Source organism: Capricornis sumatraensis, chromosome 7 (assembly GCF_032405125.1).
Source record: "Capricornis sumatraensis isolate serow.1 chromosome 7, serow.2, whole genome shotgun sequence".
Classification (NCBI taxonomy): Eukaryota; Metazoa; Chordata; class Mammalia; order Artiodactyla; family Bovidae; genus Capricornis; species Capricornis sumatraensis.
Window position 1 is genome coordinate 4,401,696 of NC_091075.1, and position 19,685 is coordinate 4,421,380.

At 38.9% G+C, this 19,685-nt stretch overlaps 1 protein-coding gene across 2 annotated transcripts in view; it reads left to right on the top strand.

Moving 5' to 3' along the window:
- The window catches only part of MARCHF1 (membrane associated ring-CH-type finger 1), a 496,731-nt gene that overhangs the window by 171,572 nt on the left and 305,474 nt on the right, over positions 1–19,685 (top strand). The gene's annotated exons all lie outside the window — the stretch shown is intronic.

A 19,685-nucleotide genomic window follows, 5' to 3' on the forward strand; every position in this document is an offset into this window, starting at 1 on the left:
CTAGTATGAACATAAGTGTACAAATATATTTTCAATGCTTTGGGGTATATACCCAGTGAAAATGCTGGATTGTATAGTAATTCTATGTTTACATTTTTTAGTAACTACCATACTCTCTTCCACAGGGACTATAAAAAAACTTCCATTCCCAGCAGCAGTGCACAAGGATTACAATTTCTCCACACTCTTGCTAACACTTGTTATTTTTCTCTCATTATTTTTTCCATAATGATGTTAATGGTATCTTATTATAGTTTTAATTTGAATTTCCCAAATAATTAGTTGTAGTGAAAATCTTTTCATGTGCTTATTAGCCATGTGTATATTTTTTTGGAGCAATTTCTGTTCAAGTCTTTTGCTATTTTTGAAGTGGATTTGTTTTTTGTTAAGTTTTAGGACTTCTCTATATGTTCTGGATATTAACCCTTTGTCAGATATGTGATTTACTAATATTTTCTCCCATTCTGTGGGTTGACTTTCATTCTGTTGATAATGGTTTTAGATTTACATTTGAAATATTTTTATCAAGTCCAATTGTCTAATTCTCTGTTTTTGGTGTTACTTCCAAGAAATAATTGCCAAATCTAATGTTGTGAAGCTTTTATTTTATATTTTTTTCTAAGAATTTTATGCCTTTAGCCTTCTCACTGAAGTCTTGATTTATTTTGGATTAAGTTTTGTATATGCTGTTAGGTATGTTTCGAACTGTTCTTTTACATGTGATATCCACTTTTTCCAGAATCAATTGTTGAAAATATTCTCCTATTTCCATTGAATTATCTTGGCACCTTTGCCAAAAAACCATTTGACCATATGTTTAAGAGCTTATCTCTGAGTTCTATGTTCTATTCCATTGGTTAATATATCTGTCTTTATGCCAGTAACACAGTGTTTTGATTATTAAAGCTTGGAGTGAGTTTTGAAATTAAGAAATGTGAATCCTCCAGCTTTGTGCTTGTTTTTATTTAATTTATGTATTGGCTGTGTTGGTCTTTACTGTTACATGTGAGGGCTTTCTCGAGTTGCCTAGAGCAGGGGATCCTCTAGCTGTAGCATGAGGGCTTCCACTGTGCTGGCTTCTCTTGTTTCAGAGCCCGGACTCCAGGGCCCAAGGGCTTCAATAGTTGTGACATGTGGGTTTAGTAGTTGTGGTGCATGAGCTTAGTTGCCCCAAGGCATGTGGACTCTTTCTGAACCAGGGATTGAACCTGTATCCCCTGCCTTGGCAGGAGGATTCTTAACCACTGAACCACCTGAGAAGTCCACTCTGTGCTTGCTTTTTGAGATCATTTTGGCTCTTTCGGGTCCCTTGAGATTTCATATTAATTTTAGGATGGGATTTTCTATTTCTAAAAAAAAAAAAAATCATTGGAATTTTTATAGAGATTACATCTTTCATCTGTAATGTAAATAGTACACAATCAAGGGGTGAAAATACAAACATAACCTCCTTATTTGCCAGGTATTATTCTAGGCACATTTATACCTTACAAATTTGACACTCACATAATGTTTACCAACAAATGAGGTATATATTTTTGTCATTTTACAGATAAAACAGCTAATCATCAGAAAGCTCAAGTAACTGTAAATTCTGACACTATAATGCAAGCTCATTTCAATACATGGTGCTGATCTTTGTCTAGATAAAACCTGAGAAGATGCTTATTATATGGAGAGTCCATTGTCATTCATGTCATGTTATTCATCCATGTCAAATGAATAACATGCTATTTTCCCATGATATCCTTAGGATATGTGGACTTTTATTATAACTCTGCACCTGAAATAGGCAAAGTGTCACCCTAAACAGAATAAGATAAAATGTCTGCTTCCTATTTCAATAAAGAGACAAATTTGGCTTGATAATGCAAATAAAATTCTGTGAAAAATCACCCAGTGGGCCCTTGAAGTCTTTTTGTATTATCAAAATATTCACATAGTAATTAATCAATCAGTGCTCTCTGAGAGTGGCTTAAGTACAGTCATTTTGAAAACTGCTCCAGCATCTGCTTGTGAAATAGAAATTGATTTGAAAATAGGAGTCAGTCCTTAATTTAAGTTAATAGTTCATGGAGCAATTCTATTTGAAGTATTTCTCACTAAAACTGAGACGATTAATAAATCGCATACACACAACCAAAGGTGCAGTCACAATCAGGATGTATTGCACAACTGAGAGTCAGAGTTGTGATCCAGAATATGTATTTCAGCACCAGATTCAGGGTCTTTAGTTGTTATATTTTTAAGTCCTAGAGAGATTATCTAGTTCAGCAAATTGTTTAGTGCTACTCTGTGAAAGAAGATAAATCATCCTTCTATTTTTGGTTATAATTAAATCTATTTAAATGTAAAAACAAATTAGTTGTAGTAATTAGTATATGGGCTTCCCTAGTAGCTCAGATGGTAAAGCATCCTTCTGCAGTACAGGAGACCTGGGTTCAATCCCTGAGTTGGGAAGATTCCTTAGAAAGAGATATAGTAACCCACTCCAGTATTCTTGCCTGATTCACATGGACAGAGGAGCCTGATGGACCACAGTCCATGGGGTCTCAAAGAGTTGAACACGACTGAGAGACTGACACGCACACAGTAATTAGTACACAGTAAGAAACGACAACCTACTCCAGTATTCTTGCCTGGAAAATCCCATGGATGGAGGAGCCTGGTAGGCTACAGTCCATGGGGTCGCAAAGAGTCAGACATGACTGAGCGACTTCACTCACTTCACCACTGTATACATTAACTTTACTATAATCAGCTACAGAGATGAATCTCAATATTACCTCTTTCTCAAGAAATATGTCATCTCATTTACCTATCTCTGATCAATTGGCTTAATGTGAGAAAAATCTTTAATGTTTGGAAATTCTGCCCAGCACAGCTGCTCGTCTGCTCACCTGTGGCCAGGGTGTGAAGATCAGAGGACTGAGCAGGAGCAGTGGACAGATCTGCTACTTTGGTGCCATATCAGATGATTTTATAATCTTGTTTTAAACCACTACTGAATGTACAGCGTTAAGAAACATTCCAAAGTCTGTTTCTGGTGTCGCTTCCTTCCAGACTCAAAGCCCTTCTAACATATGATTTAAGAGGGCCTTCTTTTCCCTCAATTAAAAGCAGATAATGAAGAGGAAAAGTTAAAATTTTACTGCTGCTCCTTCTGCCTCTGTGACTCAGCTTGCTCCTTGCAAAGTCTGGATCAGGTGCATTATATTAATCTCAAAGCAGGGACTCACAATACTAGGAACTGGAGCTTATCTCACCCTTGTCCTGCTCTTTGCAATCACCAAGCTCCTACAAACCTGCTTAATCATGCCTGTTCATGTATAAAATCTCTGTAACCACTTTGTTCAGGACTCAGAGCTTGGAGTGTTAACTCCTCTGGGACCACCGGCATAATAAGCCTGAGTTCTCCAACTCTCTGAGTGTGGTGCTTGGTTTCTCGAGTACTGGTTTCTGCAACAATAAGCTCTACATAAAGATGTGCTTCAAAACTACACTTGGAGCAGCAAGAAGATGATTATTTCTTTAGTATGTTGCTTCTTTGGGTTAATGAACTAGAATAACTTTGATGTAATCTCTGTGTAAGCCATGTATGTCCAGCTGACCAGGTATTTGTATGATATGTTAATTGCTCAGTTATGTCTGACTCTTTGCAATCTTTGGACTGTAGCCCACCAGGCTCCTCTGTCCATGGGATTCTCTAGGCAAGAATACTGGAGTGGGTTGCCATAACCTTCTCCAGAGGAGGTATGTGTATGCATGGTTGCAAATGGTTATGTGGAAGAAATATGGCTACAAGACAAAACTAAATGAAAGTACAATTTATTAGCTGTAGCAGCATGGATCTGGTCTTCACACTGAATTCTTATTGGGGCAAATACTGCTAAAAGTAGATGAACTAGAGATATGGAAATAAGAAATTTTTAAGTGCAGAGAGGGTCTCACCCTCCTGATTCCCCACCCCCATGCTTTCCCATGTAGGTCAGGGGTCAGGGGTTAACTCAACGCTCTGATTCTGAACACAAATGATATAAACTCCAGACCCACACAATTGATCCTCTCACTTTTCTTCTTCATTACAACCTGTGTTTAATCACACACACACACATGCACACACAAATAATTTCATCTGTGGTTCACATATTTAACTTTCCTTCTGTGAATTCTGCTCAGAGGCATATCCTTCAGAAATCCCTTTTTAACTGCAGCTGAATGTATGACCATGTTATGTGACAATGTCCCTACCTGCAAAGTATCATCTTAATGTAATCTGTAAGTGGTTTCTCTGCTCCATAGGTTATCATAACTGCATCAGCACCGAAGAATTCAAAGTACTCTCCCTTTGGGGAGCTAACCATCCTGTAATATCTTGTAAATTAGTTTTTCCCTTCCCATGAATATGCATGTAATCTTTTAATACTCCTTGGCTATTTCTCCTTTTCGTGTTCTTCATTCCTTCTTCCCTGTCTAGACTTGTCAGAGGCACCCACAGGCATTAGTGCATCACCTGGACTAATGAGACTGCTGATGGACAGAGGAAGCATCCTCCTTTCACCTGAGCCTCATCATGACTGTGGTCATTGGCCAAGGGGCAGCTTTCTTATCTGCTTTTGGAAACTTACCTCTTTCTAAGTTAATTGCTCCCTGGTTACCATAGACATAATCTCCTGACCCTCACTTTATTAGTCATGATTTTTCACTAACAAAGCTAGGTAGGAAGTCAGGAAACACCTGGGGTAACAGGCAAATTTTGCCTTGGAATACGGAATGAAGCAGAGCAAAGGCTAATAGAGTTTTGCCAAGAGAACACACTGGTCATAGCAAACACCCTCTTCCAACAACACAAGAGAAGACTCTCCACATGGACATCACCAGATGGTCAACACTGAAATCAGATTGATTATATTCTTTGCAACAAAAGATGGAGAAGCTCTATATAGTCAGCAAAAAAAAGACCAGGAGCTGACTGCAGCTCAGATCATGAACTCCTTATTGCCAAATTCAGACTTAAATTGAAGAAAGTGGGGAAAATCACTAGACCATTCAGGTATGACCTAAATCAAATTCCTTATGATTATACAGTGGAATTGAGAAATAGATTTAAGGGACTAGATCTGATAGATAGAGTGCCTAATAAGCTATGGATGGAGGTTTGTGACATTGCATAGGAGACAGAGATCAAGACTATCCCCATGGAAAAGAAATGCAAAAAAAGCAAAATGGCTGTCTGAGGAGGCCTTACAAATAGCTGTGAAAAGAAGATAAGCTAAAAGCAAAGGAGAAAAGGAGAGATATAAGCATCTGAATGCAGAGTTACAAAGAAGAGCAAGGAGAGATATGAAAGTCTTCCTAGGCTATCAATGCAAAGAAATAGAGGAAAACAACAGAATGGAAAAAACTAGAGATCTCTTCAAGAAAATTAGAGACACCAAGGGAACATTTCATGCAAAGATAGGCTCAATAAAGGACAGAAATGGTATGGACCTAACAGAAGCAGAAGATATTGAGAGTCAGCAAGAATACACAGAAGAACTGTACAAAAAAGATCTTCACTACCCGGATAATCACGATGGTGTGATCACTCATCTAGAGCCAGACATCCAGGAATGTGAAGTCAAGTGGGCCTTAGAAAGCATCACTACGAAAAGCTAGTGGAGGTGATGGCATTCCAGTTGAGCTATTTCAAAGCCTGGAGGATGATGCCGTGAAAGTGCTGCACTCAATATGCCAGCAAATTTGGAAAACTCAGCAGTGGCCACAGGACTGGAAAAGGTCAGTTTTCATTCCAATCCCAAAGAAAGGCAATGCCAAAGAATGCTCAAACTACCACACAATTGCACTGATCTCACACACTGGTAAAGTAATGCTCAAAATTCTCCAAACCAGGCTTCAGCAATACATGAACCATGAACTTCCAGATGTTCAAGCTGCTTTTAGAAAAGCCAGAGGAACCAGAGATCAAATTGCCAACATCTGCTGGATCATGGAAAAAGCAAGAGAGTTCCAGAAAAAAACATCTATTTCTGCTTTATTGACTATGCCAAAGCCTTTGACTGTGTGGATCACAATAAACTGTGGAAAATTCTGAAATAGATGGGAATACCAGACCACCTGACCTGCCTCTTGAGAAACCTATATGCAAGTCAGGATGCAACAGTTAGAACTAGACATGGAACAATAGACTGGTTCCAAATAAGAAAAGGAGTACGTCAAGGCTGTATATTGTCACCCTGCTTATTTAACTTATATGCAGAGTACATCATGAGAAAAGCTGGGCTGGAAGAAACACAAGCTGGAATCAAGATTGCCAGGAGAAATATCAATAACCTCAGATATGCAGATGACACCATCCTTATGGCAGAAAATGAAGAGGGACTAAAAAGCCTCTTAATGAAAGTAAAAGGGGAGAGTGAAAAAGCTGGCTTAAAGCTCAACATTCAGAAAATGAAGATCATAGCATCTGGTCCCATCACTTCATGAGAAATAGATGGGGAAACAGTGTCAGACTTTATTGTTTTGGGCTCCAAAATCACTACTCCAAAGATGGTGATTGCAGCCATGAAATTAAAAGATGCTTATTCCTTGGAAGGAAAGTTATGACCAATCTAGAAAGCATATTCAAAAACAAAGACATTACTTTGCCAACAAAGGTCCGTCTAGTCAAGGATATAGTTTTTCCTGTGGTCATGTATGGATGTGAGAGTTGGACTGTAAAGAAAGCTGAATCCCGAAGAATTGATGCTTTTCAACTAGGTGTTGGCAAAGACTCTTGAGAGTCCCTTGGACTGCAAGGAGATCCAACCAGTCCATTCTAAAGGCGATCAGCCCTGGGTGTTCTTTTGAAGGATTGATGCTAAAGCTGAAACTCTAATACTTTGGCCATCTCATGTGAAGAGTTGACTCATTGGAAAAGATTCTGATGCTGGGAGGGATTGGGGGCAGGAGGTGAAGGGGATGACAGAGGATGAGATGGTTGGATGGCATCATCGACTCGATGGACATGAGTTTGAGTGAACTCTAGAAACTGGTGATGGACAGGAAGCCTGACGTGCTGCAATTCATGGGGTCGCAAAGAGTTGGACGTTACTGAGCGACTGAACTGAACTGAAGCTATCCAACCCAAGCCATCACCATCTGTTTGCATTCATACAGTGCAATTTTCCTCTAGGCATAATGGAGTAAGTGAGGATTTCTCATGAATTATCCCCATAGAGCTAATGCCCACATAGCGGTTCCAGGGATGTTGCTGGAAACATCAGGAGGATAATGCATGAGGTGATGAAGCCTGATAACTGGAGATCAGACTGAAGTTCTCAGTCTGCTTCCATCAAAGGGAGACGTAGGTCTTTCCTATTTCCACAAAGCAGAGCAATGCCTATTGCATTTATTACTGAGAGTTTGGTAATTGGTTATAAGGAAGGAAATCAAAATATAACTTTAAGGAAAGATTATATATTTTTTCTAGTGCCTATTGGACATAAATGTTCCCTGAGTGAGGCAATTTGTCTCTGTCTTTATTTCAAGGGATGATTTCTCTCCATTCACCAGAATCCTATTTGACCCTGTTCTCTCATCTCAGGATCCAAAACCAAACTCTTTCCTCAACCCCCGGACAAAGCTCCATCCTTCCTGTTCCAGCATATTAGATGGAAAGAACGTCCATCATCCTCAAAGGAACCCCCCACTCCCACCCCAGCCCCCATGCCTTCAAGCATGGAGTGGTCTCATCTCCTCTAAATCTTAAAAAGAAGTCACTGGCGTCAATCATATATGCCTTAAAGTCTAAATTTTTCAAACTATTGAGGCACAAGAGTCAGCAAATATCTCCACTGAGACTAATTAAAATTTTAATTATTTGAGGATTGATTTAGAGTTACTAGTAGGTTGGCCAAAGAGTTTATTCAGATTTTTTCCATAAGATCTTAGGTTAAAAAATCTGAATGAACTTTTTGGCCAAGTTACTAATTTAATTTTATTAGTAAGCAATGTAAAAGGTGTGCATTTCTGTCACTTCAAAATCTAAAGACTGTTCATTTACACAGATATCCCTGGGTCAGAAAGATCCTCTGGAGAAGAGAATGGGATCGCAAAGAGTTGGACACAACTGAATGACTTAACATTACTACAGACTTTTCCTATATTTAACTTCACTTAAAAAGTTCATCATGTGCCATGTTAGTACTCAGAAAATATTTTGTTTCTTCAAATGTCAATTTTCTGGCTTCTACCCTTTGAAGGATTTAATTTCAGCCATTAGAAACATGTGTCACCTATAAAATATCATTTAGCATATATTATTTAAAGAAAAGCCAGTTCATAGCTGACGCCTAAAAAAAAACACCTGGGACAATAGGTTTCTAAGTAGAACCTTAGATTTACGGATTAAAAATGCTGTGCATTACAGTAGAGGGCATTTGTATTTGTAATGAGTGTTTCCAGATAATGCTGATTCTGAGTGAGGTTTAAGAATCACTTCTATATTTTCTTGCTGGCCACCCAGCATATTGGGTGCTGTCTGGACCCAGGCCTTTTTCAAGCATCTGCTCCTAGATCTGGATCTGTAGCTGGTCTGTAAATGGGGAGATAACTAAGATTCAGGCAGAAAAATGATGCAAAATTGTTATTCCCATCCCTTCTCAGGCTCTCAGTAACTGTATGGTGAGCCGAAAACTATTTATCCTCCTTGACTTTACTGAACTTTTTTTTTTTTTTTTCTCAGTGATTTTTTAAAATTTATTTTTAATTAGAGAACAATTGCTTTGCAATATTGTGTTGGCTTCTGCCATACAACAATGTGTGTCAGCCATAAGTGTACACATGTCCCCTTAATCTTGAACCTCTCCCCCACCTCCACCCCATCCTACACCCTTAGGTTGTCACAGAGCACCGTGTTGAGGTCCCTGTGCCCATACAGCAACTTCCTATTAGCTATCTATTTTATGTATGGTAGCACATACGTTTCAATGCTCCTCTCTCAATTCATCCCACCATCTCCTTCCCCTGCTGTGTCCAAGATTGTTAGGCATGTCTGCATCTCTATTCCTGCCCTGCAAATAGATTCATCAGTATCATTTTTCTAGATTTTTTATATATATATATAATACACAATAATTGTTTTTCCCTTTCTGACTTTCTTCACTCTGCATAACAAGCTCTAGGTTCATCCACTTCCCTAGAACTGACTCAAATGTGTTCCTTTTATGGTTGAGTAATACTCCATTGTGTATATATACCACAGCTTCTTTATCCATTCATCTGTTGATGGACATCTAGGTTTCTTCCATGGCCTACACATTGTATATAGTGCTGCAGTGAACATTGGGGTTACAAGTGTCTTTTTCAATTCTGGTTTTTTCAGAGTATGTGCCCAGTACTGGTACTGCTGAGTCATATGGTAGTTTTATTCCTAACTTTTTAAGGAATCTCCATGCTGTTCTCCATAGTGGCTATATCAATTTGAAATTATTTTTAAAATCAAAATTGTTGGGGATGGAATGGGATAATGTAAGTGAACTGTTCAGTAAACTTTATGGCTTCTTATAAGAAGAAGAGGTTGTAATTAGGACACAGATTATCCTTCTTGCAGCTCATGGCTGACCTTTCTCTTCTTATTTCATCTGAGATATTAAAATCATTTACATGGAAGGCAGGGACCAGTGCAATTAATTGCAGCTGCAATTGCAACGCTTCTTTTCTGTCTCAGCCTTTCCTTGTGATGTGATGTGTCCTAATCTATCAGATATAGAAAGTTAATCCCCTGTAGGACTAGACAGGGGATTAAACAAAAACTATCATGTTTGTTTTACTTCCTTCAGTGTTCTTAGCAAGTCTGAAAATAGAAATGGGAATGAAGAGTGTAAAGTGAAAGCATAAGTCAACTGATGGATTTGGTCTAGGGTCATAAAGAGCACTTCCACAAGCTGTGATCTCCAGGATTTGGGGTCATGCACCTACATTACAAACTTTGTAAGCACACTTTCACTGTACTTATATCTTTAAAGCAGTTCAAAAATGAATACACTACTTTGTTATTCACTATATAGATTTTAAGTATATATAAAAATAGAAACTTGAGAGGATGAGATTAAAATTAGTAGACTATACACCATGGTGAAGGTGCTTAATGCCACTGGATTACATTTAGAATGGTTAGAATGGTAAATTTTATGTTATGATATTTGATATATATTTTATTATAAACAAAATTGTTGACATAAGTAGAAATAATACCTTAACGTATCCGTCCAGAATACCTGGTGTGCCCCATGGTGGCTGGCTGGAGCTATCAGAGAAACTTAAAGCCAGAGTGAACAAACTGCAGTCCTAGTCTCCATTATTAAAGGCCAAATCTCCTGTGAGACAGAATCCCTTTAGGAAACATGCAAGGTCATGGAGGAAAACCAGCTATGTGACCTTGGGCAAGTCACTTAAACATCCTATTATTAGGTTTCCTAATATTTTTAATGGAAGGTAAAAAATTCTTATATATTCACATCAGATATGTATTTGAGTAATTTACATTAAACATTTCATAAATCCAATGGGGACAGATGGTTGCTAGACTTATTGTAGAAATCATTTAATAATGTATGCAAATGTCAAATCACTATATAGTATATCTGAAACTAACATAACATTATATATTAACTGTATTTCAAAAAAAATCACAATCTTCAAAAGAGCTTCATAATATAGAGTATTATTCAGATGTTTTAATGAGAAAACAAATATTTTTTTTAAGTTATGCAATTTATTTAAGATCACTGTTTCAGAAGTCAGACTTGGAGTCTGAATCCATGTCTTAGGTCCAAATCCTTATTCCATCCCCTAGAGGTGACAGGAGGTATAACCACCTGCAAGGGGTTTTGTGAAGATTAATCAAAATGATCGAAGTAAAGCATTATGAACAGTTATTAGGCAGAATAGATCCTCTTTGAAAACTTTCTGTTTTTTCATGATACACTGTTTTGTCTAAAGTTTTACTTTCATCTTCAGGTTCAAACGATTCATTACGAAAAGAAACCTCTTGTTACACTCAATAAACCTATTTCAATTTCTTAATCGGGGGTTATTTTACTTAATTTCAATATACAGTCATTAGAAGAATCTGACACAAAAGAGAGAAGTAACAGTGTGGTGGTGGTTTAGTCATTAAGTCGTGTCTGACTCTTGCGACCCCATGGACTGTAGCCTGCCAAGTTCCTCTGTCCATGGAATTTCCTGGGCAAAAATACTGGAGTGGGTTGCCCTTTCCTTCTCCAGGGGATCTTCCTGACTCAGGGATCAAACCTGGGTCTCCTGCATTGCAGGCAGATTCTTTACCAAGTGAGCCACCAAGGAAGCCCTAAGTAACAGTGTTGCTATTGTTGTTGCTTAGTCACTAAATCGTGAATTTTTGCGACCCCATGGACTGCCAGGCTCCTCTTTCCATGGGATTTTCCAAGCAAGCATACTGGAGTAGGTTGCCATTTCCTTCTCCAAGTAAAAGTGTGTACATCACCAAATTGGGCTGAAACCTACACCCAGATTTGGACAGCATTGGGAAATTCCATGCAAAAGCAATCTGGAGTTCCAGATGGGAAAGGGTCATGGGTGGTGCGTCCACCCCATGGGTGAGAGTTAAATTTTGGAGGCACCCACTTGTAATCTCAAGCCAGAAAACTGATATCATCAGTTTGAGCATGAAAATGGAACTCTAGGTTTTTACTTTTACAATAGTGTTTCTTTCACCTTATGAGTTGCAAGACTTTTCAGACCCCAGAGAGCTGACCAGGCCTCCTCCGGGGCTCCAGGGGCTCAGGAAATTTGAAGTCTCACGCCCCAGCTTATCTAAGATGGCACTTGCATTGCTGGTAACAACTGGTATGCTTGCAGGCAGGCACATAGTCTAGACAGGATCCAGGCAAAATCGGAAGTCAGTCAGACACTCCCTACGTCGGACCCTGAGAAAAACTACTTCTATTTTAATTTCCCTAAAATACACTGTATACGATATAAATCAGTAAATGAATTAATAGTTGCACTTTCTTAGGGAACAAATTAAGGGTGACATTAAGGGCAAATTAATCTCTGTCTCCCCTCCCCCTTATCTTCTTTTCTCTACTCCATCAAACACAAACACACACACACACATGCGAATACACACAAAGTAACAATCCTGAGCAATTAAACCATGAAGTCACATCTAAAAGAAGAGGTGATATTATAGAACAGTGCTAGAAATTTGACTCTTCATTTTGCATAGAATGAGACTGAGACTCAGAAATTTTGAATGACTAACCAAGGTCAAGTAGCTAATATGCAGAAGAACTGAGTTTAAAAGCCAGTCTTCTGGCCCACAGGAAGTGTGTTCTACACCACACCCTCTGCTCTGTGAAGAGTGGTAGATAAAAGAATAACACAGAGAAGAAGGAAAAATAGAAGACAGTCCACAGAAGGCCAAGGGTCTAAGTGGAAGATGGGAGAGGTCCCCACTGACAAGTGTCATTTGTTAGAAATGGCAAGACTCTCTGCAGTAGATGACATAGAATCTCCTTTTCTTTGTTATCATGTGTCCTCTGGTAGCTCTTGAGTAGCAAGATACTGTGTTTTGTGAAATGCCTGCTTTAGAGTTTCTTCCTTCTACTTTTACCTATTCAGGAAAGGCAATGAAAACGTGTCACATCAAGTTAAATCAATGTTGGAATATGAGTGTGCAGAATCTCTTGCATTCCAGTACATCTTGCTAGGAGAGACACTATGATCACACTGTCTTTCCAAGGATGACAGGAAGATGATAGGAAGAGCCTTGGAATAGGGATTCTGTCTCCCTTCACAGCACAGAGCAGGCATGTTTTCTGGCCATTAAAATCGATTCAAGCTCAGGGTTGCTCTCCTGCTATACATCCCACAGAGTGTAGACATCTTGTGGCTCTCTCCACCTCGCCCAGGGTAAACTGGCAATCTACAGTGGACTGTGGTCCATAGAGTCACAAAGAGCTGGACATGACTAAAGTGATTTAGCAAATATAACCAGCATAAATGCTGGTACTCTGACTCCAAGGAAGAAACTGTCCTTGTCTGTGATCCACAAACCTTCTATCCTCTGCCTGCATCGGTAACACAGACCTATCTTGGGCCAAACCAGGTAATAGCAGGGATACAAACAAACGTGCTCTGCACTGCTAAGGGCAGATGAGAGCCCAGTCACCTGGTGGGAAGCAGACCGTGGGTGCAGCGAGGCAGTTTTTACAGCTCCATCCATATCTATCAGGGGCTAAAACTGAGCTCTTTTGGCTGGTGTGCAATCATCAAGTCTCCCACTTCGAATGACTATGAGTTACGGACAGGTCAATCATGCAGCCTGCCTGTAATGAGAAGGTAATTTACATGTTGGTAATTAAATGGCAAAAAACAATTGCAACAATTAATGGGATCATAATTTATTATTTCTTTTACCACCATTCAGGCATTCTGACCTGAGTGGAATGCTATATCAGAGCGAATTATACTCCACTGATAGACGCCTAACAAGAAAAATAGAGATTTTAACCACAGGATAAGATGTTTGTGAAGTCCTGAGTGATGATTGTTACCATATTTTAAAGAAAATATACTTTAATCTTAAACATGAAAGTGTGAAGTAGAAATTATCTCATAAATGAAGTTTAAACAACTGAAAACTTTCTTGAGAATTTATTATGAATGTCATATTAGTGAATTTTGTATGATTGTCTCTTACACTGGTTTAGTTGTTAAATACCAAATAGTGTTCTTAAAGGCTTTTAAAAGTGTGTCTGTGTGTGGGTGGGGGTGGGGGGTTGGTTTGAGCTCATGACATTTCAATATAGTTTTCTTTTACTAAAGATTGGTGTTCTTTGAAATTACCATTCTGTAATTCTTACCACACATACAATTTTGTCAATCTCCTTGGTATAAATGTCAAGAAAAGGCATGCCCTTTTCTCATATATAACAATTATCCTCCATAATTTGCAAATGATCAATTGTTCCATGAACTAGTCTGCTGTCTCCTTTTATGATTTGTATTTGTCTAGCTGTCCTTGTATTTCCGTGCATACAATCTGACCAGTGTTCACCCTACCAAGGGTCTTAAATGTACCACATGGAGGTTAATATAAAATCTATTTGCAATTCAATGTTTGTACAGGGTTGTAATATGAGATCCAAACAAATATTTATTCCACATATAAAGTCTTTTAGAGAAAAGAAATGAAAATTGAAACACTATCAAATTCAATTTTGTGCAATATTTGTTTGATTTTTGTGACAGACTAATATTTTCTTCCAAAAGGCAAATGTCACTAACCTAAAAAGCATTTGAGAAAAAAAAAAAAAAATCTTTCTAAAATTTCAGTCATAGATGAAACATATTTTGTTTCCTGTTTTCATCCACGGATTCTCAGCCATACCTAATACTTCAAGTAGAAATTAGTTAGAAAGGAGGTAGAGGATAGTTACTGTGCTTGAGAATCAGGAATATTTATGATGTTTGAAGCAACTCATAATTTAAAAATATGCTTCAGGTGTTAAGTTTCATGAGTGACTTACCCAGCAGTAGTTTTGTGTTTATGGCAGTGAAATGTTTTTCTCAGACTAAATCCTGAGCCAAAGTCTGTTCTGCTTTGCATTTGTGAGAACTGCAGTTTGGAAGATGTTAATCACTTGCCATGAAGCACTCTTTAAAATGCCATTTTGAATAAGAAAAAATAGCCCTTTATCAGGTACATAACGACATCTGAGGCATGTTTTGGTGTCTAATTTGAATGTACCAGGTAGCTGACAACACAGTACTTCTCAATTTAAAGATGCTTTGGCTGCAAAAACATATGTTCCCATGTGTCATATTACATAAAAGGCAATAATACATGATGAAAATAGTCTTTTAAAAATCTGCAAAAGCTATCTGATGCTAAAAATACTTTGGGATCTGATAAGACTTGAACAAAACCCCAGACCCATAAGCACTCAGCTTTCTCCTACAAAACCCCAAAGAAAGCTTCGGTCCTCTGGCAGAAACTTGTGCTATATGTTTGCTTTGAGGGCCTAAGTTCCAATCAGTTCAGTCGCACAGTTGTGCCTGAATCTTTGCAACATCATGGACTGCAGCACACCAGGCTTCCTTGTCCAGAACCAACTCCCAGAGCTTGCTCAAACTCATGTCCATCTAGTCAGTAATGCCATCCAACCATCTCATCCCTCATCACCCCTTTCTCCTCCTGCCTTCAAGTTTTCCCAGCATCAGAGTCTTTTCCAATTAGTTCTTTACATCAGGTGGCCAAAGTATTGAAGTTTCAGCCTTAGCATCAATCCTTCCAATGAATATTCAGGATTCATTTTACTTATGATTGACTGGTTCTCCTTGCAGTCCAAGGGACTCTCAAGAGTCTTCTCCAACACCACAGTTCACAAGCATCAATTCTTCAACACTCAGCTTTCTTCACGGTCCAACTCTCACAGCCATACATGACTACAGGAAAAACCATAGCTTTGACAAGACAGAACTTTGTTGGCAAGTAATGTCTTGGTTTTTAATATGCTGTCTAGATTGATCATAACTTTTCTTCCAAGGATCAAGAGTCCTTTAACTTCATGGCTGCAGTCACCATCTGCAATGATTTTGGAGCCTCAAAAAATATAGTCTATCAATTGTTTCCACTCTTTCACCATCTATTCCCCATGAAGTGATGGGACCAGATACCATGATCTTAGTTTTTGAATGTTGAGTCTTAAGCCAACTTTTACTCTCTCCTCTTTTGCTTTCATCAAGAGTCTCTTTAGTTGTTCTTTGCTTTCTGTCATAAGGGTGGTGTCATCAGCATATCTAAGGTTACTGATATTTATTTCTTCTGGCAAACTTGATTCCAGCTTGTGCTTCATCCACCCAGGGTTTTACATGATTTATTCTCCGTATAAGTTAAATAAGCTGGGTGACTATATACAGCCTTGACATACTCCTTTCCCAAATAGGAACCAGTCTGTTGTTCCATGTCTGGTTCTGCTCTTGACATGCATATCGGTTTTTCAGGAGGCAGGTAAGGTGGTCTGGCATTCTCATCTCTTTAAGAATTTTCCACAGTTTCTTGTGATCTGCAGAGTTAAAGGCTTTGGCGTAGTCAATAAAGTAGAAGTAGATGTTTTTCTGGAACTCTCTTGCTTTTCTGATGATCCAACAGATGTTGGCAATTTGATTCTCGTTCCTCTGCCTGGTCTAAATCCAGCTTGAACATCTGAATGTTCTCTGTTCATGTGCTGTATAAGCCTAGCTTGGAGAATTTTGAGCATTATTTTGCTAGCATATGAGATAAGTGCAGTTGTGGGTAGTTTGAGCATTCTTTGGTATTGCCTTTCTTTGGGACTGGAATGAAAATCGACCTTTTCCAGTCCTGTGCCCACTGCTGAGTTTTCCAAATTTGCTGGCATATTGAGTGCAGCACTTTCACAGCATCATCTTTTAGGATTTGAAATAACTCAATTGGAATTCCATCACTTCCACTAGTTTTGTTCATAGTGATGTTTTCTAGGGCCCACTTGAATTCACATTGCAGGATGTCTGTCTCTAGGTGAGTGATCACACCATCATGATTATCTGGGTAATGAAGATCTTTTTTGTACAGTTCTTCCGTGTATTCTTGCCACCTCTTCTTAATATCTTCTGCTTCGGTTAGATCCATACCATTTCTGTCCTTTATCGAGCACATCTTTGAATAAAATATTCCCTTGGTATCTCTAATTTTCTTGAGGAGATCTCTAGTCTTTCCCATTCTAGTGTTTTCCTCTATTTCATCACACTGATCACTGAGGAAGGCTTTCTTAGCTCTCCTTACTATCCTCTGAAACTTTGCATTCAAATGGGGATATTTTTCCTCTTCTCATTTGCCTTTCACTTCTTTTCTCAGCTATTTGTAAGGCCTCTTCAGACAACCATTTTGCCTGTTTGCATTTCTTTTTCTTGGGGATGGTCTTGATCACTTCCTCCTGTTCAGTGTCATGAACCTCTGTCCACAGTACTTCAGACACTCTGTCTGTCAGATCTAATCCCTTGAATCTATTTGTCTCTTCCACTTTATAATCATAAGTGATTTTATTTTGGTCATACCTGAACGGTCTCATGGTTTTCCCTACTCTCTTCAATTTAATTCTGAGTTTTCAATAAGGAGTTCATGTTCTGAGCCACAGTCAGCTCCCAGTCTATTTTTGCTGACTGTATAGAGCTTCTCCATCTTTGGCTGCAAAATATATAATCAATCTGATTTCAGTATTGACCATCTGGTGATGTCCATGTGTAGATTTGTCTCTTGTGTTGTTGAACAAGGGTGTTTGCTATGACTAGTGCATTCTCTTGGTAAAACTCTGTTAGCCTTTGCCCTACTTCATTTTGTATACTAAAGCCAAATTTGCCTGTTACTCCAGGTATCTCTTGACTTCCTACTTTTGCATTCCAGTCCCCTATGATGAAAAGGACATCTTTTGGGGGTGTTACTTCTAGAAAGTCTTTTAATCTTCATGGAATCATTCAATTTCAGCTTCTTCAGCATTACTTGCTGGGGCATAGACTTCCATTACTGAGATATTGAATGGTTTGCCTTGGAAATGAATAAAGATCATTCTGTCGTCTTTTGAGATAACATCCAAGTACTGCATTTTGGACTCTTATTGACTATGATGGCTACTCCATCTCTTCTAAGGACTTCTTGTCCACAGTAGTATATATAATGGTCTTCTGAATTAAATTCACCCATTCCAGTCCATTTTAGTTCACTGATTCCTAAAATGTCAATATTCACTCTTGCCCTCTCCTGTTTGATCACTTCCAGTACCTTGATTCATGGACCTAACATTTCAGGTTCCTCTGCAATATTATTCTTCACACCATCAGATTCTTTTTGCCATTAGGGTGATGTCCTCTGTTTATCTGAGGTTATTGATACTTCCCCAGGCATCTTGACTCTGGCTTGTGATTCATGGACTGGTTCAAAATTGGGAAAGGAGTATATCAAGAGTGTATATTATCACCATGCTTATTTTAATTCTATGTAGAGTACATCATGCAAAGACTCCTCTGTCCATGGAATTCTCTAGGCAAGAATACTGGAGTGGGATGCCATTACCTTCTCCAGGGCATCTTCCCAACCCAGGGATCAAACTCAGGTCTCCTGCATTATAGGCAGATTGTTTACCACCTCAGCCACCACAGATGTGAGAGACGGACAGTAAAGAAGTCTGAACGCTGAAGAATTGATGGTTTTGAACTGTGGTGTTGGAGAAAACTCTTGAGAGTTCTTTGGACAGCAAGGAGATCAAGCCAGTTAATCCTAAAGGAAATCAACCCTGAATATGCAGTGGAGGGACTGATGCTGAAGCTAAAGCTTCCATACTTTGGCCACCTGATGGAAAGAGCTGACTCACTGGAAAAGACCCAATGCTGGGGAAATTGAAGGCAGGAGAAGGGGAAAACAGATGATTAGATGGTTTGAATGCTATAATTGACTCAAAGGACATGAGTCTGAGGAAACTCTGGGAAAAGTGAAGGACATGGAAGCTTGGTGTGCTGCATTCTAGGGTGTCACAAAGAGTCAGATATGTCTGGGCAACTGAACAACAAATGTCTTTGGCACTTTTCTGTTGACTCTACTAATTAAGATCAGTTTGAAAACAGACCCATGTCTACCCCCCACCCCCCAGCCTTTTCTGAAACACCAAAATGAGAATATTTCCAACTGAATCACCTTGCTGTAAAGCAGAAACTAACACAACATTGCAAGCCAAGTGTACTTTAATTTAAAAAGACCTGAATCACTCTGATAGCAAGGACTACAGGGCAGACCAACCTGCAGACTTCACAGAAGCACACAGCTCCACCATGCACCCTCAACACATGCCCACAAAACCACCAGGAAACCTAAATTGATTTCAGAGGAGGCAACCAAAGAAAGCTGTGAGTTTTGGGAGGTGGCTTCACTGAAGCAGCATGACCACAGACAATGTCCAGTTGACAAATGCTTAGACAAAGATAAATTGTCCCTGGCATGTCTTGTCTTGCTCTCAATGAACAGATGGCCCTGCCTCTGTGCCTGAGCTATGAAGAAGGGATTTAAAGCTATGTAGACACAACCTTGTACTTGTTTCTTTCCTCTCACATGTGTGAGATATGGTTTATTTCTGCATCATTTGCAACTGAATGTGTTAGATTCCTCATAAATTTATGAGCCTTTCATTTTTATGTGCTAAGTGAGAAAACTAAGAAAGGATGTAAGGTTAAATGGCTATGAACAAAGTAAATTACATTTTTTTTTAATTTTTATTTTTACTTTATTTTACTTTAGAATACTGTATTGGTTTTACCATACATTAACATGAATCCACCACGGGTATACATGTGTGCCCAAACATGAACCCCCCTCCCACCTCCCTCCCCATAACATCTCTCTGGGTCATCCCTGTGCACCAGCTCCAAGCATGCTGTATCCTGCATCAGACATAGACTGGTGATTCGTTTCTTACCTGATAGTATACATGTTTCAATGCCATTCTCCCAAATGATCCCACCCTCTCCCTCTCCCTCTGAGTTCAAAAGTCTGCTATACATATCTGTGTCTCTTTTGCTGTCTCGCATACAGGGTCATCATTGCCATCTTCCTAAATTCCATATATATGCGTTAGTATACTGTATTGGTGTTT